General features: G+C 42.7%; 1 protein-coding gene across 2 annotated transcripts in view; it reads right to left on the bottom strand.

Annotated features, from left to right (window-relative positions):
- Nucleotides 1–23,582, bottom strand: part of znf831 (zinc finger protein 831) — an 84,257-nt gene that overhangs the window by 56,078 nt on the left and 4,597 nt on the right. Inside the window, exon 1 of one of the 2 annotated variants that reach the window (XM_071364753.1) lies at nucleotides 15,829–16,545. The exons of the other annotated variant lie outside the window; for it this stretch is intronic. The gene's annotated coding sequence lies outside the window, so the exon portion shown is untranslated. Of the gene's footprint in view, nucleotides 1–15,828; nucleotides 16,546–23,582 lie in introns of those variants that run through there. 2 annotated transcript variants of the gene reach the window in all.

The following is a 23,582-nucleotide window of genomic DNA, read 5'->3' on the forward strand; positions in this document are numbered from 1 at the left end:
TGACTACTACAAGTATGGATGTATAGACTCTGGAGCCATGACTACTACTAGTATTGATGTATAGACTCTGGAGCAGGAGACATGACTACTACTAGTATGGATGTATAGACTCAGGAGCCATGACTACTACTAGTATGGATGTATAGACTCTGGAGCAGGAGACATGACTACTACTGGTATGGATGTATAGACTCTGGAGACATGACTACTACTAGTATGGATGTATAAACTCTGGAGACATGACTACTACTAGTATTGATGTATAGAATCTGGAGCCATGACTACTACTAGTATTGATGTATAGAATCTGGAGCCATGACTACTACTAGTATTGATGTATAGACTCTGGAGCAGAAGACATGACTACTACTAGTATTGATGTATAGACTCTGGAGCAGAAGACATGACTACTACTAGTATGGATGTATAGACTCTGGAGCAGGAGCCATGACTACTACTAGTATGGATGTATAGACTCAGGAGCCATGACTACTACTAGCATGGATGTATAGACTCAGGAGACATGACTACTACTAGTATGGATGTATAGACTCAGGAGACATGACTACTACTAGTATGGTTGTATAGACTCAGGAGCCATGACTACTACTAGTATGGATGTATAGACTCTGGAGCAGGGGACATGACTACTACAAGTATGGATGTATAGACTCTGGAGCCATGACTACTACTAGTATTGATGTATAGACTCTGGAGCAGGAGACATGACTACTACTAGTATTGATGTATAGACTCTGGAGCAGAAGACATGACTACTACTAGTATTGATGTATAGAATCTGGAGACATGACTACTACTAATATTGATGTATAGAATCTGGAGCCATGACTACTACTAGTATTGATGTATAGACTCTGGAGCAGAAGACATGACTACTACTAGTATTGATGTATAGACTCTGGAGCAGAAGACATGACTACTACTAGTATGGATGTATAGACTCTGGAGCAGGAGCCATGACTACTACTAGTATGGATGTATAGACTCAGGAGCCATGACTACTACTAGCATGGATGTATAGACTCAGGAGACATGACTACTACTAGTATGGATGTATAGACTCAGGAGACATGACTACTACTAGTATGGTTGTATAGACTCAGGAGCCATGACTACTACTAGTATGGATGTATAGACTCTGGAGCAGGGGACATGACTACTACAAGTATGGATGTATAGACTCAGGAGCCATGACTACTACTAGTATGGATGTATAGACTCAGGAGCCATGACTACTACTAGTATTGATGTATAGACTCTGGAGCAGGAGACATGACTACTACTAGTATGGATGTATAGACTCAGGAGCCATGACTACTACTAGTATGGATGTATAGACTCAGGAGCCATGACTACTACTAGTATTGATGTATAGACTCTGGAGCAGGAGACATTACTACTACTAGTATGGATGTATAGACTCTGGAGCCATGACTACTACTAGTATTGATGTATAGACTCTGGAGCAGGAGACATGACTACTACTAGTATGGATGTATAGACTCTGGAGCCATGACTACTACTAGTATTGATGTATAGACTCTGGAGCAGGAGACATGACTACTACTAGTATGGATGTATAGACTCAGGAGCCATGACTACTACTAGTATGGATGTATAGACTCAGGAGCCATGACTACTACTAGCATGGATGTATAGACTCTGGAGCCATGACTACTACTAGTATGGATGTATAGACTCTAGAGCCATGACTACTACTAGTATGGATGTATAGACTCTGGAACAATGACTACTACTGGTATGGATGTATAGACTCTAGAGCCATGACTACTACTAGTATGGATGTATAGACTCTGGAGCAGGAGACATGACTACTACTAGTATGAATGTATAGACTCTGGAGCCATGACTACTACTAGTATGGATGTATAGACTCTAGAGCCATGAGTACTACTAGTATGGATGTATAGACTCCAGAGCCATGACGACTACTAGTACGGATGTATAGACTCTGGAGCCATGACTACTACTAGTATGGATGTATAGACTCTGGAGCCATGACTACTACTAGTATGGATGTATAGACTCCAGAGCCATGACTACTACTAGTACGGATGTAGAGACTCTGGAGCAGGAGCCATGACTACTACTAGTATGGATGTATAGACTCTAGAGCCATGACTACTACTAGTATGGATGTATAGACTCTGGAGCCATGACTACTACTAGTATGGATGTATAGACTCTGGAACAGGAGCCATGACTACTACTAGTATGGATGTATAGACTCTGGAGCCATGACTACTACTAGTATGGATGTATAGACTCTGGAGCAGGAGCCATGACTACTACTAGTATGGATGTATAGACTCTAGAGCCATGACTACTACTAGTATGGATGTATAGACTCTGGAGCCATGACTACTACTAGTATGGATGTATAGACTCTGGAGCAGGAGACATGACTACTACTAGTATGGATGTATAGACTCTGGAGCCATGACTACTACTAGTATGGATGTATAGACTCAGGAGCCATGACTACTACTAGTATGGATGTATAGACTCAGGAGCCATGACTACTACTAGTATGGATGTATAGACTCCGGAGCCATGACTACTACTAGTATGGTTGTATAGACTCAGGAGCAGGAGACATGACTACTACTGGTATGGATGTATAGACTCTAGAGCCATGACTACTACTAGAATGGATGTATAGACTCTGGAGCCATGACTACTACTAGTATGGATGTATAGACTCTGGAGCCATGACTACTACTAGTATGGATGTATAGACTCAGGAGCCATGACTACTACTAGCATGGATGTATAGACTCTGGAGCCATGACTACTACTAGTATGGATGTATAGACTCTGGAGACATGACTACTACTAGTATGGATGTATAGACTCTGGAGCAGGAGCCATGACTACTACTAGTATGGATGTATAGACTCAGGAGCCATGACTACTACTAGTATGGATGTATAGACTCAGGAGCCATGACTACTACTAGTATGGTTGTATAGACTCAGGAGCCATGACTACTACTAGTATGGATGTATAGACTCTGGAGCAGGGGACATGACTACTACAAGTATGGATGTATAGACTCTGGAGCCATGACTACTACTAGTATTGATGTATAGACTCTGGAGCAGGAGACATGACTACTACTAGTATGGATGTATAGACTCAGGAGCCATGACTACTACTAGTATGGATGTATAGACTCTGGAACAGGAGCCATGACTACTACTAGTATGGATGTATAGACTCTGGAGCAGGAGACATGACTACTACTAGTATGGATGTATAGACTCAGGAGCCATGACTACTACTAGTATGGATGTATAGACTCTGGAACAGGAGCCATGACTACTACTAGTATGGATGTATAGACTCTGGAGCAGGAGACATGACTACTACTAGTATGGATGTATAGACTCAGGAGCCATGACTACTACTAGTATGGATGTATAGACTCTGGAGCAGGAGACATGACTACTACTAGTATGGATGTATAGACTCAGGAGCCATGACTACTACTAGTATGGATGTATAGACTCTGGAACAGGAGCCATGACTACTACAAGTATGGATGTATAGACTCTGGAGCCATGACGACTACTAGTATTGATGTATAGACTCTGGAGCAGGAGACATGACTACTACTAGTATGGATGTATAGACTCAGGAGCCATGACTACTACTAGTATGGATGTATAGACTCTGGAGCAGGAGACATGACTACTACTGGTATGGATGTATAGACTCTGGAGACATGACTACTACTAGTATGGATGTATAAACTCTGGAGACATGACTACTACTAGTATTGATGTATAGAATCTGGAGCCATGACTACTACTAGTATTGATGTATAGAATCTGGAGCCATGACTACTACTAGTATTGATGTATAGACTCTGGAGCAGAAGACATGACTACTACTAGTATTGATGTATAGACTCTGGAGCAGAAGACATGACTACTACTAGTATGGATGTATAGACTCTGGAGCAGGAGCCATGACTACTACTAGTATGGATGTATAGACTCAGGAGCCATGACTACTACTAGCATGGATGTATAGACTCAGGAGACATGACTACTACTAGTATGGATGTATAGACTCAGGAGACATGACTACTACTAGTATGGTTGTATAGACTCAGGAGCCATGACTACTACTAGTATGGATGTATAGACTCTGGAGCAGGGGACATGACTACTACAAGTATGGATGTATAGACTCTGGAGCCATGACTACTACTAGTATTGATGTATAGACTCTGGAGCAGGAGACATGACTACTACTAGTATTGATGTATAGACTCTGGAGCAGAAGACATGACTACTACTAGTATTGATGTATAGAATCTGGAGACATGACTACTACTAATATTGATGTATAGAATCTGGAGCCATGACTACTACTAGTATTGATGTATAGACTCTGGAGCAGAAGACATGACTACTACTAGTATTGATGTATAGACTCTGGAGCAGAAGACATGACTACTACTAGTATGGATGTATAGACTCTGGAGCAGGAGCCATGACTACTACTAGTATGGATGTATAGACTCAGGAGCCATGACTACTACTAGCATGGATGTATAGACTCAGGAGACATGACTACTACTAGTATGGATGTATAGACTCAGGAGACATGACTACTACTAGTATGGTTGTATAGACTCAGGAGCCATGACTACTACTAGTATGGATGTATAGACTCTGGAGCAGGGGACATGACTACTACAAGTATGGATGTATAGACTCTGGAGCCATGACTACTACTAGTATTGATGTATAGACTCTGGAGCAGGAGACATGACTACTACTAGTATGGATGTATAGACTCAGGAGCCATGACTACTACTAGTATGGATGTATAGACTCAGGAGCCATGACTACTACTAGTATTGATGTATAGACTCTGGAGCAGGAGACATGACTACTACTAGTATGGATGTATAGACTCTGGAGCCATGACTACTACTAGTATTGATGTATAGACTCTGGAGCAGGAGACATGACTACTACTAGTATGGATGTATAGACTCTGGAGCCATGACTACTACTAGTATTGATGTATAGACTCTGGAGCAGGAGACATGACTACTACTAGTATGGATGTATAGACTCAGGAGCCAAGACTACTACTAGTATGGATGTATAGACTCAGGAGCCATGACTACTACTAGCATGGATGTATAGACTCTGGAGCCATGACTACTACTAGTATGGATGTATAGACTCAGGAGCCATGACTACTACTAGTATGGTTGTATAGACTCAGGAGCCATGACTACTACTAGTATGGATGTATAGACTCAGGAGCCATGACTACTACTAGTATGGATGTATAGATTCAGGAGCCATGACTACTACTAGTATGGTTGTATAGACTCAGGAGCCATGACTACTACTAGTATGGATGTATAGACTTTGAGCAGGGGACATGACTACTACAAGTATGGATGTATAGACTCTGGAGCCATGACTACTACTAGTATTGATGTATAGACTCTGGAGCAGGAGACATGACTACTACTAGTATGGATGTATAGACTCAGGAGCCATGACTACTACTAGTATGGATGTATAGACTCTGGACCCATGACTACTACTAGTATTGATGTATAGACTCTGGAGCAGGAGACATGACTACTACTAGTATGGATGTATAGACTCAGGAGCCATGACTACTACTAGTATGGATGTATAGACTCAGGAGCCATGACTACTACTAGTATGGATGTATAGACTCTGGATCAGGAACCATGACTACCACTAGTATGGATGTATAGACTCTGGAGCAGGAGCCATGACTACTACTAGTATGGATGTATAGACTCTGGAGCCATGACTACTACTAGTATGGATGTATAGACTCTGGAGCCATGACTACTACAAGTATGGATGTATAGACTCTGGAGCCATGACTACTACTAGTATGGATGTATAGACTCTGGAGCCATGACTACTACTAGTATGGATGTATAGACTCTGGAGCAGGAGTCATGACTACTACTAGTATGGATGTATAGACTCTGGAGCCATGACTACTACTAGTATGGATGTATAGACTCTGGAGCCATGACTACTACTAGTATGGATGTATAGACTCTGGAGCAAGAGTCATGACTACTACTAGTATGGATGTATAGACTCTAGAGCCATGACTACTACTAGTATGGATGTATAGACTCTGGAGCCATGACTACTAATATTATGGATGTATAGACTCTAGAGCAGGAGACATGACTACTACTAGTATGGATGTATAGACTCTGGAGCCATGACTACTATTAGTATGGATGTATAGAGTCTAGAGCCATGACTACTACTAGTATGGTTGTATAGACTGAGGAGCCATGACTACTACTAGTATGGATGTATAGACTCTGGAGCCATGACTACTACTAGTATGGATGTATAGACTCTGGAGCAGGAGCCATGACTACTACTGGTATGGATGTATAGACTCTGGAGACATGACTACTACTAGTATGGATGTATAGACTCTGGAGCCATGACTACTACTAGTATGGATGTATAGACTCTGGAGCAGGAGCCATGACTACTACTAGTATGGATGTATAGACTCTGGAGACATGACTACTACTAGTATGGATGTATAGACTCAGGAGCCATGACTACTACTAGTATGGATGTATAGATTCAGGAGCCATGACTACTACTAGTATGGTTGTATAGACTCAGGAGCCATGACTACTACTAGTATGGATGTATAGACTTTGAGCAGGGGACATGACTACTACAAGTATGGATGTATAGACTCTGGAGCCATGACTACTACTAGTATTGATGTATAGACTCTGGAGCAGGAGACATGACTACTACTAGTATGGATGTATAGACTCAGGAGCCATGACTACTACTAGTATGGATGTATAGACTCAGGAGCCATGACTACTACTAGTATTGATGTATAGACTCTGAAGCAGGAGACATGACTACTGCTAGTATGGATGTATAGACTCAGGAGCCATGACTACTACTAGTATGGATGTATAGACTCAGGAGCCATGACTACTACTAGTATGGGTGTATAGACTCTGGATCAGGAACCATGACTACCACTAGTATGGATGTATAGACTCTGGAGCAGGAGCCATGACTACTACTAGTATGGATGTATAGACTCTGGAGCCATGACTACTACTAGTATGGATGTATAGACTCTGGAGCCATGACTACTACAAGTATGGATGTATAGACTCTGGAGCCATGACTACTACTAGTATGGATGTATAGACTCTGGAGCCATGACTACTACTAGTATGGATGTATAGACTCTGGAGCAGGAGTCATGACTACTACTAGTATGGATGTATAGACTCTGGAGCCATGACTACTACTAGTATGGATGTATAGACTCTGGAGCCATGACTACTACTAGTATGGATGTATAGACTCTGGAGCAAGAGTCATGACTACTACTAGTATGGATGTATAGACTCTAGAGCCATGACTACTACTAGTATGGATGTATAGACTCTGGAGCCATGACTACTAATATTATGGATGTATAGACTCTAGAGCAGGAGACATGACTACTACTAGTATGGATGTATAGACTCTGGAGCCATGACTACTATTAGTATGGATGTATAGAGTCTAGAGCCATGACTACTACTAGTATGGTTGTATAGACTCAGGAGCCATGACTACTACTAGTATGGATGTATAGACTCTGGAGCCATGACTACTACTAGTATGGATGTATAGACTCTGGAGCAGGAGCCATGACTACTACTGGTATGGATGTATAGACTCTGGAGACATGACTACTACTAGTATGGATGTATAGACTCTGGAGCCATGACTACTACTAGTATGGATGTATAGACTCTGGAGCAGGAGCCATGACTACTACTAGTATGGATGTATAGACTCTGGAGACATGACTACTACTAGTATGGATGTATAGACTCAGGAGCCATGACTACTACTAGTATGGATGTATAGACTCTGGAGCAATGACTACTACTAGTATTGATGTATAGACTCTGGAGCAGGAGACATGACTACTACTGGTATGGATGTATAGACTCAGGAGCCATGACTACTACTAGTATGGATGTATAGACTCTGGAGCCATGACTACTACTAGTATTGATGTATAGACTCTGGAGCAGGAGACATGACTACTACTGGTATGGATGTATAGACTCTAGAGCCATGACTACTACTAGTATGGATGTATAGACTCTGGAGCCATGACTACTACTAGTATGGATGTATAGACTCTGGAGCCATGACTACTACTAGTATGGATGTATAGACTCTGGAGCCATGACTACTACTAGTATTGATGTATAGACTCTGGAACAGGAGACATGACTACTACTGGTATGGATGTATAGACTCTGGAGCAGGAGACATGACTACTACTGGTATGGATGTATAGACTCTGGAGCCATGACTACTACTAGTATGGATGTATAGACTCTGGAGCCATGACTACTACTAGTATGGATGTATAGACTCTGGAGCAAGAGTCATGACTACTACTAGTATGGATGTATAGACTCTAGAGCCATGACTACTAATAGTATGGATGTATAGACTCTAGAGCAGGATACATGACTACTACTAGTATGGATGTATAGACTCTGGAGCCATGACTACTACTAGTATTGATGTATAGACTCTGGAGCAGGAGACATGACTACTACTGGTATGGATGTATAGACTCTAGAGCCATGACTACTACTAGTATGGATGTATAGACTCTGGAGCCATGACTACTACTAGTATGGATGTATAGACTCTGGAGCCATGACTACTACTAGTATGGATGTATAGACTCTGGAGCCATGACTACTACTAGTATTGATGTATAGACTCTGGAACAGGAGACATGACTACTACTGGTATGGATGTATAGACTCTGGAGCAGGAGACATGACTACTACTGGTATGGATGTATAGACTCTGGAGCCATGACTACTACTAGTATGGATGTATAGACTCTGGAGCCATGACTACTACCATTTACTACTCACAAAATAGATGGCATCATGAGGCAGGAAAATGATATGGATATATTGAAGCAATATCTCAAGACATCAGTCGGGAAGTTGAAGTTTGGTCGCAAATGGGTCTCCAAATGGACAATGACCCCAAGCATACTTCCAAAGTTGTGGCAAAATGGCTTAAGGACAACAAAGTCAAGGCATTGAAGTGGCCATCACAAAGCCCTGACCTCAACCTTATAGAAAATGTGTGGGTAGAACTGAAAAAGCGTGTGCGAGCAAGGAGGCCTACAAACCTGATTCAGTTACACCAGCTCTGTCAGGAGGAATGGGCCAAAATTCACCCAACTTATTGTGGGAAGCTTGTGGAAGGCTACCCGAAATGTTTGACCCAAGTTAAACAATTTAAAGGCAATCCTACCAATACTAATTGAGTGTATGTAAACTTCTGACCCACTGGGAATGTGATGAAAGAAATAAAAGCTGAAATAAATCATTCTCTCTACTATTATTCTGACATTTCACATTCTTAAAATAAAGTGGTGATCCAAACTGACCTAAGACAGGGAATTTTTACTTGGATTAAATGTCAGGAATTGTGAAAAACTGAGTTTAAATGTATTTGGTTAAGGTGTATGTAAACTTCCGACTTCAACTGTATATAGGGAATACGGTGCCATAGGATTCTGGTCAACAGTAGTGCACTATATAGGGAGTAGGGTGCCATAGGATTCTGGTCAACAGTAGTGCACTATATAGGGAATAGGGTGCCATAGGACTCTGGTCAACAGTAATGCACTATATAGGGAGTAGGGTGCCATTTGGGACTAAGCCTTAGTTTTGCATAATGGATGTTTGAGCCCCAGGGTTGTTAGAGCGCTGTCTGTCATAAGGCTGGTAGACATCAGCACTGTAGAAAAACACCCAGATCTTAGTAAGTTACAGCAGATCTCTGACATGAGATTTGGGGCTTTGTACGCGTCTCTGTGTGAGGAGTAAAGGTGGTCTAGAGGCGTTTTTCCTCTGGTTGCACATTTAACATGCTGATAGAAATTAGGTAAAATAGATTTCAGTTTCCCTGCATTAAAGTCCCCGGCCACTAGGAGCGCCACTTCTGGATGAGCGTTTTCCTGTTTGCTTATGGTCCTCTACAGCACGTTGCGCGTGGTCTTAGTACCAGCATCGGTTTGTGGTGGTAAATAGACAGCTACGAAAAAATATAGATGAACTCATGGTAAATAGTATGGTCTACAGTTTATCATGAAAAACCTTGAGACTTCCTTAAATTTCATGCACCAGCTATTGTTTACAAATATGCATAGCCCGCCACCCCTTGTCTTACCAGAGGCCACTGTTCTATCCTGCCGAAAAAGCTTAAAAAACTCGCCAGCTGTATATGATTGATGTCGTCGTTCAGCCACGATACAGGAGAATACCTGGTGACCCAGAGACAGAACAGTGTTCCCATAGAGACAGCACAGTGTTCCCATAGAGACAGAACAGTGTTCCCATAGAGACAGCACAGTGTTCCCATAGAGACAGAACAGTGTTCCCATAGAGACAGAACAGTGTTCCCATAGAAACAGAACAGTGTTCCCATAGAGACAGAACAGTGTTCCCATAGAGACAGAACGGTGTTCCCATAGAGACAGAACGGTGTTCCCATAGAGACAGAACGGTGTTCCCATAGAGACAGCACAGTGTTCCCATAGAGACAGAACAGTGTTCCCATAGAGACAGAACAGTGTTCCCATAGAGACAGAACAGTGTTCCAATAGAGACAGAACAGTGTTCCCATAGAGACAGAACAGTGTTCCCATAGAGACAGAACAGTGTTCCCATAGAGACGGAACAGTGTTCCCATAGAGACAACCGTGTTTCCATAGAGACAGAACAGACATAATAATGTTGTCATGGTGTTCCTTTAATCTGTAATCTATTTTCATTTCCCATCAGTAGGTTTCAACCACAGAAATGTAATCAATGGGCATCCCTATTCAATGGGCATCCTTATTCAATGGGCATCCCTATTCAATGGGCATCACTATCAATGGGCATCCCTATTCAATGGGCATCCCTATTCAATGGGCATCCTTATTCAATGGGCATCCCTATTCAATGGGCATCCCTATTCAATGGGCATCCCTATTCAATGGGCATCACTATCAATGGGCATCCCTATTCAATGGGCATCCCTATCAATGGGCATCCCTATTCAATGGGCATCACTATCAATGGGCATCCCTATTCAATGGGCATCCCTATTCAATGGGCATCCTTATTCAATGGGCATCCCTATTCAATGGGCATCACTATCAATGGGCATCCCTATTCAATGGGCATCACTATTCAATGGGCATCCCTATTCAATGGGCATCCCTATCAATGGGCATCCCTATTCAATGGGCATCACTATCAATGGGCATCACTATCAATGGGCATCACTATCAATGGGCATCCCTATTCAATGGGCATCACTATCAATGGGCATCACTATCAATGGGCATCCTTATTCAATGGGCATCACTATCAATGGGCATCACTATCAATGGGCATCACTATCAATGGGCATCCTTATTCAATGGGCATCACTATCAATGGGCATCACTATCAATGGGCATCCCTATTCAATGGGCATCCCTATTCAATGGGCATCCCTATTCAATGGGCATCCCTATTCAATGGGCATCACTATCAATGGGCATCCCTATTCAATGGGCATCCCTATCAATGGGCATCCCTATTCAATGGGCATCACTATCAATGGGCATCCCTATTCAATGGGCATCCCTATCAATGGGCATCCCTATTCAATGGGCATCACTATCAATGGGCATCCCTATTCAATGGGCATCCCTATTCAATGGGCATCCTTATTCAATGGGCATCCCTATTCAATGGGCATCACTATCAATGGGCATCCCTATTCAATGGGCATCACTATTCAATGGGCATCCCTATTCAATGGGCATCCCTATCAATGGGCATCCCTATTCAATGGGCATCACTATCAATGGGCATCACTATCAATGGGCATCACTATCAATGGGCATCCCTATTCAATGGGCATCACTATCAATGGGCATCACTATCAATGGGCATCCTTATTCAATGGGCATCACTATCAATGGGCATCACTATCAATGGGCATCACTATCAATGGGCATCCTTATTCAATGGGCATCACTATCAATGGGCATCACTATCAATGGGCATCCCTATTCAATGGGCATCCCTATTCAATGGGCATCCCTATTCAATGGGCATCCCTATTCAATGGGCATCACTATCAATGGGCATCCCTATTCAATGGGCATCCCTATCAATGGGCATCCCTATTCAATGGGCATCCCTATTCAATGGGCATCCCTATCAATGGGCATCACTATCAATGGGCATCCCTATTCAATGGGCATCCCTATTCAATGGGCATCACTATCAATGGGCATCACTATCAATGGGCATCACTATCAATGGGCATCCCTATTCAATGGGCATCACTATCAATGGGCATCACTATCAATGGGCATCACTATCAATGGGCATCACTATCAATGGGCATCCCTATTCAATGCCATGGTCAGAGGTACTATCTGTTTGTTCTAGTGACTTTTTATACTTGTGAAGGTGTCACCCAGGTACCAGAGGTCACTGTCTCAACTGCTAACAGCTGATTGGCTAAAGTCTCTTTAGGCAGATATGTTACTGACTGGGTAAAGTCTCTTTAGGCAGATATGTTACTGACTGGTAAAGTCTCTTTAGGCAGATATGTTACTGACTGGTAAAGTCTCTTTAGGCAGATATGTTACTGACTGGTTAAAGTCTCTTTAGACAGATATGTTACTGACTGGGTAAAGTCTCTTTAGACAGATATGTTACTGACTGGGTAAAGTCTCTTTAGACAGATATGTTACTGACTGGGTAAAGTCTCTTTAGACAGATATGTTACTGACTGGTTAAAGTCTCTTTAGACAGATATGTTACTGACTGGTTAAAGTCTCTTTAGGCAGATATGTTACTGACTGGTTAAAGTCTCTTTAGGCAGATATGTTACTGACTGGGTAAAGTCTCTTTAGACAGATATGTTACTGACTGGTTAAAGTCTCTTTAGGCAGATATGTTACTGACTGGGTAAAGTCTCTTTAGACAGATATGTTACTGACTGGTTAAAGTCTCTTTAGGCAGATATGTTACTGACTGGTTAAAGTCTCTTTAGGCAGATATGTTACTGACTGGGTAAAGTCTCTTTAGACAGATATGTTACTGACTGGGTAAAGTCTCTTTAGACAGATATGTTACTGACTGGGTAAAGTCTCTTTAGACAGATATGTTACTGACTGGGTAAAGTCTCTTTAGGCAGATATGTTACTGACTGGTTAAAGTCTCTTTAGGCAGATATGTTACTGACTGGGTAAAGTCTCTTTAGACAGATATGTTACTGACTGGGTAAAGTCTCTTTAGACAGATATGTTACTGACTGGGTAAAGTCTCTTTAGACAGATATGTTACTGACTGGTTAAAGTCTCTTTAGGCAGATATGTTACTGACTGGGTAAAGTCTCTTTAGACAGATATGTTACTGACTGGGTAAAGTCTCTTTAGACAGATATGTTACTGACTGGGTAAAGTCTCTTTAGACAGATATGTTACTGACTGGGTAAAGTCTCTTTAGACAGATATGTTACTGACTGGGTAAAGTCTCTTTAGACAGATATGTTACTGACTGGGTAAAGTCTCTTTAGGCAGATATGTTACTGACTGGTTAAAGTCTCTTTAGACAGATATGTTACTGACTGGGTAAAGTCTCTTTAGAGACTTTCTCCACTCATTACCTGTATTAACTGCACCTGTTTGAACTCGTTACCTGTATAAAAGACACCTGTTCACACACTCAATCAAACAGACTCCAACCTCTCCACAATGGCCAAGACCAGAGAGCTGTGTAAGGACATCAGGGATAAATTGTAGACCTGTACAAGGCTGGGATGGGCTACAGGACAATAGCCAAGCAGCTTGGTGAGAAGGCAACAACTGTTGGCACAATTATTAGAAAATGGAAGAAGTTCAAGATGACGGTCAATCACCCTCGGTCTGGGGCTCCATGCAAGATCTCACCTCGTGGGGCATCAATGATCATGAGGAATGTGAGGGATCAGCCCAGAACTACACGGCAGGACCTGGTCAATGACCTGAAGAGAGCTGGGACCACAGTCTCAAAGAAAACCATTAGTAACACACTACGCCGTCATGGATTAAAATCCTGCAGCGCACGCAAGGTCCCCCTGCTCAAGCCAGCGCATGTCCAGGCCCGTCTGAAGTTTGCCAATGACCATCTGGATGATCCAGAGGAGGAATGGGAGAAGGTCATGTGGTCTGATGAGACAAAAATAGAGCTTTTTGCTCTAAACTCCACTCGCCGTGTTTGGAGGAATAGAAGGATGAGTACAACCCCAAGAACACCATCCCAACCGTGAAGCATGGAGGTGGAAACATCATTCTTTGGGGATGCTTTTCTGCAAAGGGGACAGGACGACTGCACCGTATTGAGGGGAGGATGGATGGGGCCATGTATCGCGAGATCTTGACCAACAACCTCCTTCCCTCAGTAAGAGCATTGAAGATGGGTCGTGGCTGGGTCTTCCAGCATGACAACGACCCGAAACACACAGCCAGGGCAACTAAGGAGTGGCTCCGTAAGAAGCATCTCAAGGTCCTGGAGTGGCCTAGCCAGTCTCCAGACCTGAACCCAATAGAAAATCTTTGGAGGGAGCCGAAAGTCCGTATTGCCCAGCGACAGCCCCGAAACCTGAAGGATCTGGAGAAGGTCTGTATGGAGGAGTGGGCCAAAATCCCTGCTGCAGTGTGTGCAAACCTGGTCAAGAACTACAGGAAACGTATGATCTCTGTAATTGCAAACTAAGGTTTCTGTACCAAATATTCAGTTCTGCTTTTCTGATGTATCAAATACTTATGTCATGCAATAAAATGCAAATTAATTACTTAAAAATCATACAATGTGATTTTCTGGATTTTTGTTTTAGATTCCGTCTCTCACAGTTGAAGTGTACCTATGATAAAAATGACAGACCTCTACATGCTTTGTAAGTAGGAAAACCTGCAAAATCGGCAGTGTATCAAATACTTGTTCTCCCCACTGTATGTTACAGACTGGGTAAAGTCTCTTTAGGCAGATATGTTACTGACTGGGTAAAGTCTCTTTAGGCAGGTATGTTACTGACTGGGTAAAGTCTCTTTAGACAGATATGTTACTGACTGGGTAAAGTCTCTTTAGACAGATATGTTACTGACTGGGTAAAGTCTCTTTAGACAGATATGTTACTGACTGGGTAAAGTCTCTTTAGACAGATATGTTACTGACTGGGTAAAGTCTCTTTAGGCAGATATGTTACTGACTGGGTAAAGTCTCTTTAGACAGATATGTTACTGACTGGGTAAAGTCTCTTTAGGCAGATATGTTACTGACTGGTAAAGTCTCTTTAGACAGATATGTTACTGACTGGGTAAAGTCTCTTTAGGCAGATATGTTACTGACTGGGTAAAGTCTCTTTAGGCAGATATGTTACTGACTGGTAAAGTCTCTTTAGACAGATATGTTACTGACTCGGTAAAGTCTAATCAGTTGTGTTTTCTTGATATCACTGTAAAATCAATCAGATATTACAGTGCTGAAGTTTATGACTGTTGAAACTGTTCAGATGAAATTGTAAATACTAGGTTCTCAGAGAAATACGATCACTATCACGCTAAACATCACAGACCACATGAGTAACCCTGGACATGGAGGTCATGTAGCCATATGAGATCACTCACCTATCCACTGAGGTTCTCTTGGCTGCTGTTCTACTATAGTTATCCCTCTGTTCGTGTTGCTGTTACTGTCTCTGTCTTCTGCCTCTGTTCGTGTTGCTGTTACTGTCTCTGTCTTCTGCCTCTGTTCGTGTTGCTGTTACTGTCTCTGTCTTCTGCCTCTGTTCGTGTTGCTGTTACTGTCTCTGTCTTCTGCCTCTGTTCGTGTTGCTGTTACTGTCTCTGTCTTCTGCCTCTGTTCACATTCCAGGTCCAGTAGACGCTCAACAGAACAAAGTCGGGGTTCTGTATCAACAGCTCTTCCTCCAGAGCCAGATGAAGATGTCAGTCACCAGGGTTCTGTATCAACAGCTCTTCCTCCAGAGCTAACTCTCTCTCTCCAGTGATGGTGCTTTGCAGAGGAGCTGATCTGTTCTGTGCTGTTCTGTTATGCTCATCTCTGTAGTTTGTTAGATCAGGTCTAACTGAGGAACTGGTTCTGTTGTGCTCCTCTCTGTAGTCTGTTTGATCAGGTCTAACTGAGGAACTGGTTCTGAGATGAGGAAACACACAGCCTGTAGCCAGCAGCACTCATGCAAATTAGAGAACAAGAAGAGATAGAGAGAGAGAGAGAGAGACGGAGACGGAGACAGAGAGAGAGAGGAGTAGGCAGTGTGAGAGCGAGAGAGAGAGAGAGAGAGAGAGAGCGGAAGGGTGGGGGATAGTATGATAGCACTGTTAGACAACGAGTTTCAGAGCAGAAGTTCACAATATGCTGAGAATCAGGAGAGGAGAAACATAGATAGACAGGTAGAGTATGAAAGGCAGAAGAGATTTTAAAAGACAGAGAAAGATTGCAAAAGTGAAAATGTCAACAACAACCCTGACAAAATGAGGAAGTGCAGAGTAGAGAGTGGCAGGCTCTGAGGTAGGCTTACCTTTAACTGTAGCTACATCTCTCCCAGCCATCTCAGCCAACCTCGCTACAGAAACTCTAACTCATTGTCCAATAGCTACATCTATATTTATTTATTTGTATTTTTTATTTAACCTTTAACTAGGCAAGTCAGTTAAGAACAAATTCTTATTTACAAATAGTATACTTTTTTATATAACTACCTCATTCTACAGTATCTACCTCTATATAACTCTACCTCATTCTACAGTAGGTACCTCTATATAACTCTACCTCTACCTCATTCTACAGTATTTACCTCTATATAACTCTACCTCTAACTCATTCTACAGTATCTACCTCTATATAACTCTACCTCTACCTCATTCTACAGTATCTACCTCTATATAACTCTACCTCTAACTCATTCTACAGTATCTACCTCTCTCATTCTACAGTATCTACCTCTTTATAACTCTACATCTACCTCATTCTACAGTATCTACCTCTATATAATGCTTCCTCTAACTCATTCTACAGTAGATACCTCTATATAACTGTACCTCTAACTCATTCTACAGTATCTACCTCTACCTCATTCTACAGTATCTACCTTTTTATAACTCTACCTCTACCTCATTCTACAGTATCTACCTCTACCTCATTCTACAGTATCTACCTCTATATAACTATACCTCTACCTCATTCTACAGTATCTACCTCTATATAACTCTACGTCATTCTACAGTATCTACCTCTATATAGCTCTACCTCATTCTACAGTATCTACCTCTATATAACTCTACCTCTACCTCATTCTACAGTATCTACCTCTATATAACTCTACCTCTACCTCATTCTACAGTATCTACCTCTACCTCATTCTACAGTATCTACCTCTATATAACTCTACCTCATTCTACAGTATCTACCTCTATATAACTCTACATCTACCTCATTCTACAGTATCTACCTCTATATAACTCTACCTCTACCTCATTCTATAGTATCTACCTCTATATAACTCTTCCTCTAACTCATTCTACAGTATCTACCTCTATATAACTCGACCTCTACCTCATTCTACAGTATCTACATCTATATAACTCTTCCTCTAACTCATTCTACAGTAGATACCTCTATATAACTCTACCTCTAACTCATTCTACAGTATCTACCTCTACCTTATTCTACAGTATCTACCTCTATATAACTCTACCTCTACCTCATTCTACAGTATCTACCTCTATATAACTCATTCTACAGTAGGTACATCTATATAACTCTACATCTACCTCATTCTACAGTATCTACCTCTATATAACTCTACCTCTACCTCATTCTACAGTATCTACCTCTATATAACTCTACCTCTACCTCATTCTACATTATCTACCTCTATATAACTCTACCTCTACCTCATTCTACAGTATCTACCTCTATATAACTCTACAATGATTCAGTACCCATCCTGTTCCAGCCTACTCTACCTCCATAACACCTTCTCACTCTCGCCCTCTCCCTCTCTCGCCCTCTCTCTCTCCCTCTCTCTCCCTCTCTCTCCCTCTCTTGAGGAGGATGTTCTCGTGGTAATAGATGGAGCAGAATAGTGGAATGGTATCAAATACATGGTGTGAGCCGTCCTCCCTTCAGCAGCCTCCTGTGGTGTGTCGTCAAGGCTATGGGGAATATCTCTGCTTCATAATGTTATGCCACTCCAGACAAAAAACAACAATAGCTCAAAATGTAAGTTATTAAGCTTCAAGTGACCCACAGTGCACCACGTTGTCCAGCGCGTGCAAACCTCCATCTGCCTGGCCGGCTGATGTGTGACTTTGTGGGCAGGAGGCTGTGCGTGCGTGTGTGTGTTTGAGAGAGACTGAGTGGGCAAAGCAACCTGCTGCCCCCTCTCTCTCTCCCTCTCCCTCTCTACCTCCTCCCCCTCCCTCTCCCCCTCCCTCTCTACCTACTCCCCCTCCCTCTCCACCTCCTCCCCCTCCCTCTCCCTCTCCCTCTCCCTCTCTACCTCCTCCCCCTCCCTCTCCCTCTCCCTCTCTACCCCCTCTCTCTCTCTCTGATAAACAACAGTTCTCTCTGAAACATCACTATTCCTCTTCACAGGGAATATGACTGGAGGACTCTGTAGAAAACAGGAAATATCTGCAGGCTAGAGTAACAGCGACAGCATGTATCCGGGGGAGGGGTCCAACTCGAGGTGTCATAGAGAATGCACCCCCCTCCCCAACGTAAAACATATTTTAGATCATCCCTTTCCACTGTAAACAAATAGCACACATTCCTCCACAAATAACAATAGCTGTAAGTCCCCTGTGTTTATAACGGGGACTACGCCACCACTCGATGCAACACAGAGCCAAAAGGTTGGGGGTTCGCTGACCTCCAAGGACGACCCTTCCCAAGGGAAAACAAGTATACTAAAGTAAACTTAAATATACTACAAATTCAAATAATATACTTCAAATATGAGGTGTACTTTTTTAGTATATCTTAAGTATACTATAAATATACTATCAACACAATTATTAAAAGTGTACTTTAAATTAATAGTTTCTCATTTTTTAAGTATACTATATCTTCACTATCATTACACTTAAACACACTCTTTAAAAGTGTATTTCAATTTCATATGCTTTCATAATAATTTAGTATATTTATTCAAAATACACATGGAGTTGTTTTTAAGTTGAAGCATAGAGTTCTGAAGTACTTTCTGAATTCCTTTCTGAATTCTTGTTCAGAAGAGCGCAGGAAATGTTGACAATAATAATGACTGTTTATTCCACATGAGGGAACAAGCTTCCTGAAAGTATACTTTTAATGTCTCAAGAAAATTGACTTCAGTATACTTTCACAAAAGCATATTTAACTTAATTGCAGCTGAAGTTTTGATTGATAATATAATGTACCGGGATCCTTAGCATGCGTAGACCAGCTGACTGGTGTGTTAGGGACATATTCAATCTCTCCCTATCCCAGTCGGCTGTCCCGGCATGCTTCAAGATGGCCACCATTGTTCCTGTACCCAAGAAAGCAAAGGTAACTGAACTAAATGACTATCACCCCGTAGCACTCACTTCTGTCATCAAGAAGTATATTTATCACAAACATAGTTAAATATATTAAAATATATGAATGAAGTATGACTTAAGTATATTTAAATATGTTTTTTTCCCACTTGGGTTCCATGTCTGTGTCATTACACCACAATCAGAGGGGGCGTAGACAATGATCAGCTAGGGAGAAAACACGATTTTAAAAATGTTGATGCTATGTTTGTAATTATATAAAATATATGCAACAAATTTTCCACAAACAGGTTTCTGTGCCAATGCACCACACAACAACCAATAAGCATAACTGTATATTGATTACCAACGTTGGAAACATCAACATCAGAGTTTGTGTTTTCAACAACACAAACAGAGTCCATCTTGATAAAGACTAAATACATTCCTCCCTACCCTGTACCCAGTATCGAAGGCTTGCCTTGACAATCTCTGAATGTTATTAAACTTTTCTCTTTCCATTCCTCAAATGGCCTGTGAACAGTTCGGATGCTGGAATTATATCAGAGTGGACGAACATGCGCAGGTTGCCTATAGGAGACTTTTGAAGTGGCCTAATCAAATGAAAACATTGTGACTGGTTGTGTTTATGCCACACATAAAAGGTAATACGTTTTAAAAGTAAAATTCCTAATATTTAGGCTATATTGAAACGCTATGGTTCTAGGTGAGTGAGGAATAGCCACTTGGATCGGTGGCAGAGCGCACCTAAAGCTTTCCTGAATCACTGGGTCTGCTGGGAGCATAGAACTACAGCTGAAGTAGGAAGTCTGCTGGGAGCATAGAACTACAGCTGAAGTAGGAAGTCTGCTGGGAGCATAGAACTACAGCTGAAGTGGGAAGTCTGCTGGGAGCATAGAACTACAGCTGAAGTAGGAAGTCTGCTGGGAGCATAGAACTACAGCTGAAGTAGGAAGTCTGCTGGGAGCATAGAACTACAGCTGAAGTAGGAAGTCTGCTGGGAGCATAGAACTACAGCTGAAGTAGGAAGTCTGCTGGGAGCATAGAACTACAGCTGAAGTAGGAAGTCTGCTGGGAGCATAGAACTACAGCTGAAGTAGGAAGTCTGCTGGGAGCATAGAACTACAGCTGAAGTAGGAAGTCTGCTGGGAGCATAGAACTACAGCTGAAGTGGGAAGTCTGCTGGGAGCATAGAACTACAGCTGAAGTAGGAAGTCTGCTGGGAGCATAGAACTACAGCTGAAGTAGGAAGTCTGCTGGGAGCATAGAACTACAGCTGAAGTAGGAAGTCTGCTGGGAGCATAGAACTACAGCTGAAGTAGGAAGTCTGCTGGGAGCATAGAACTACAGCTGAAGTAGGATATGACCTGTTAACAGACAGTGTTATTATGTTGGTAAATATAATCGTCAAGGTCCTGGGTAAAATGGTACAGACATTATGGTTGGAGACCTCTTCATGGATTAGGTTGAGGACCTGTTATCAGACATTAGATACAGTTGAAGTCGGAAGTTTACATACACTTTGGTTGGAGTCATTAAAACTCGTTTTTCAACCTCTCCACAAATGTCTTTTTAACAAACTATAGTTTTGGCAAGTCGGTTAGGACATGTACTTTGTGCATGACACAAGTAACTCTTCCAACAATAGTTTACATTATTTCACTTATAATTCACTGTGTCACAATTCTGGTGGGTCAGAAGTTTACATACACTAAGTTGACTGCCTTTAAACAGCTTGGAAAATTCCAGAAAATTATGTCATGGCTTTAGAAGCTTCTGATAGGCTAATTGACATCCTCTGAGTCAATTGAAGGTGTACCTGTGGATGTATTTCAAGGCCTACCTTCAAACTCAGTGCCTCTTTGCTTGACATCATGGGAAAATCAAAAGAAATCAGCCAAGACCTCAGAAAAACAATTGTAGACCTCCACAAGTCTGGTTCATCCTTGGGAGCAATTTCCAAACGCCTGAAGGTACCACGTTCATCTGTACAAACAATAGTACGCAAGTATAAACACCATGGGACCACGCAGCCATCATACCGCTCAGGAAGGAGACGCGTTCTGTCTCCTAGAGAAGAATGTACTTTTTTGCTGCAAAAAGTGAAAATCAATCCCAGAACATCAGCAAAGGACCCTGGGAAGATGCTGGAGGAAACCGGTACAAAAGTATCTATATCCACAGTAAAACTAGTCCTATACCGACATAACCTGAAAGGCCGCTCAGCAAGGAAGAAGCCACTGCTCCAAAACCGCCATAAAATAGCCAGACTATGATTTGCAACTGCACATGGTGACAAAGATCATACTTTTTGGAGAAATGTCCTCTGGTCTGATGAAACAAAAATAGAACTGTTTGGCCATAATGACCATCGTTATGTTTGGAGGAAAAAGGGGGAGGCTTGCAAGCCGAAGAACACCATCCCAACAGTGAAGCACGGGGGTGGCAGCATCATGTTGTGGGGGTGCTTTGCTGCAGGAGGGACTGGTGCACTTCACAAAATAGATGGCATCATGAGGCAGGAAAATTATGTGGATATTTTGAAGCAACATCTCAAGACATCAGTCAGGAAGTTAAAGCTTGGTCACAAATGGGTCTTCCAAATAGACAATGACCCCAAGCATACTTCCAAAGTTGTGGCAAAATGGCTTAAGGACAACAAAGTCAAGGCATTGGAGTGGCCATCACAAAGCCCTGACCTCAATCCTATAGAAAATTTGTGGGCAGAAGTGAAAAAGCGTGTGCGAGCAAGGAGGTCTACAAACCTGACTCAGTTACACCAGCTCTGTCAGGAGGAATGGGCCAAAATTCACCCAACTTATTGTGGGAAGCTTGTGGAAGCCTACCCGAAACGTTTGACCCAAGTTAAACAATTTATAGGCAATGCTACCAAACACTAATTGAGTGTATGTAAACTTCTGACCCACTGGGAATGTGATGAAATAAATAAAAGCTGAAATAAATAATTCTCTCCGCTCTCTATCACCTGTCCTCTCCACTGCCTATCACCTGACCTCTCCCCTGCCTACCACCTGACTCATCCCCTGCATACCACCTGACCTCTCCACTGCCTATCACCTGACCTCTCCCCTGCCTACCACCTGACCTCTCCCCTGCCTACCACCTGACCTCTCCACTGCCTATCACCTGACCTCTCCCCTGCCTGCCACCTGATCTCTCCCCTGCCTACCACCTGACCTCTCCCCTGCCTATCACCTGACCTCTCCCCTGCCTATCCCCTGACCTCTCCCCTGCCTATCCCCTGACCTCTCCCCTGCCTACCACCTGACCTCTCCCCTGCCTATCACCTGACCTCTCCCCTGCCTATCACCTGACCTCTCCCCTGCCTATCACCTGACCTCTCCCCTGCCTATCACCTGACCTCTCCCCTGTCTATCACCTGACCTCTCCCCTGCCTATCACCTGACCTCTCCCCTGCCTATCACCTGACCTCTCCCCTGCCTATCACCTGACCTCTCCCCTGCCTATCACCGGACCTCTCCCCTGTCTATCACCTGACCTCTCCCCTGCCTATCACCTGACCTCTCCCCTGCCTATCACCTGATCTCTCCCCTGCCTATCACCTGACCTCTCCCCTGCCTATCACCTGACCTCTCCCCTGCGCTGCGCTAACAACATCTCCTCCCCGCTGACCCTCAACACTGGGGCACAACAAGGGTGTGTGCTCAGCCCCCTCCTGTACTCCCTGTTCACCCATGGCTGCGTGGCCACGCACGCCTCCAACTCAATCATCAAGTTTGCAGACGACACAACAGTAGTGGGCTTGATTACCAACAACGACGAGACGGCCTACAGGGAGGAGGTGAGGGCCCTCG

This window comes from Salvelinus alpinus, chromosome 2 (genome assembly GCF_045679555.1).
Source record: "Salvelinus alpinus chromosome 2, SLU_Salpinus.1, whole genome shotgun sequence".
Lineage (NCBI taxonomy): Eukaryota > Metazoa > Chordata > Actinopteri > Salmoniformes > Salmonidae > Salvelinus > Salvelinus alpinus.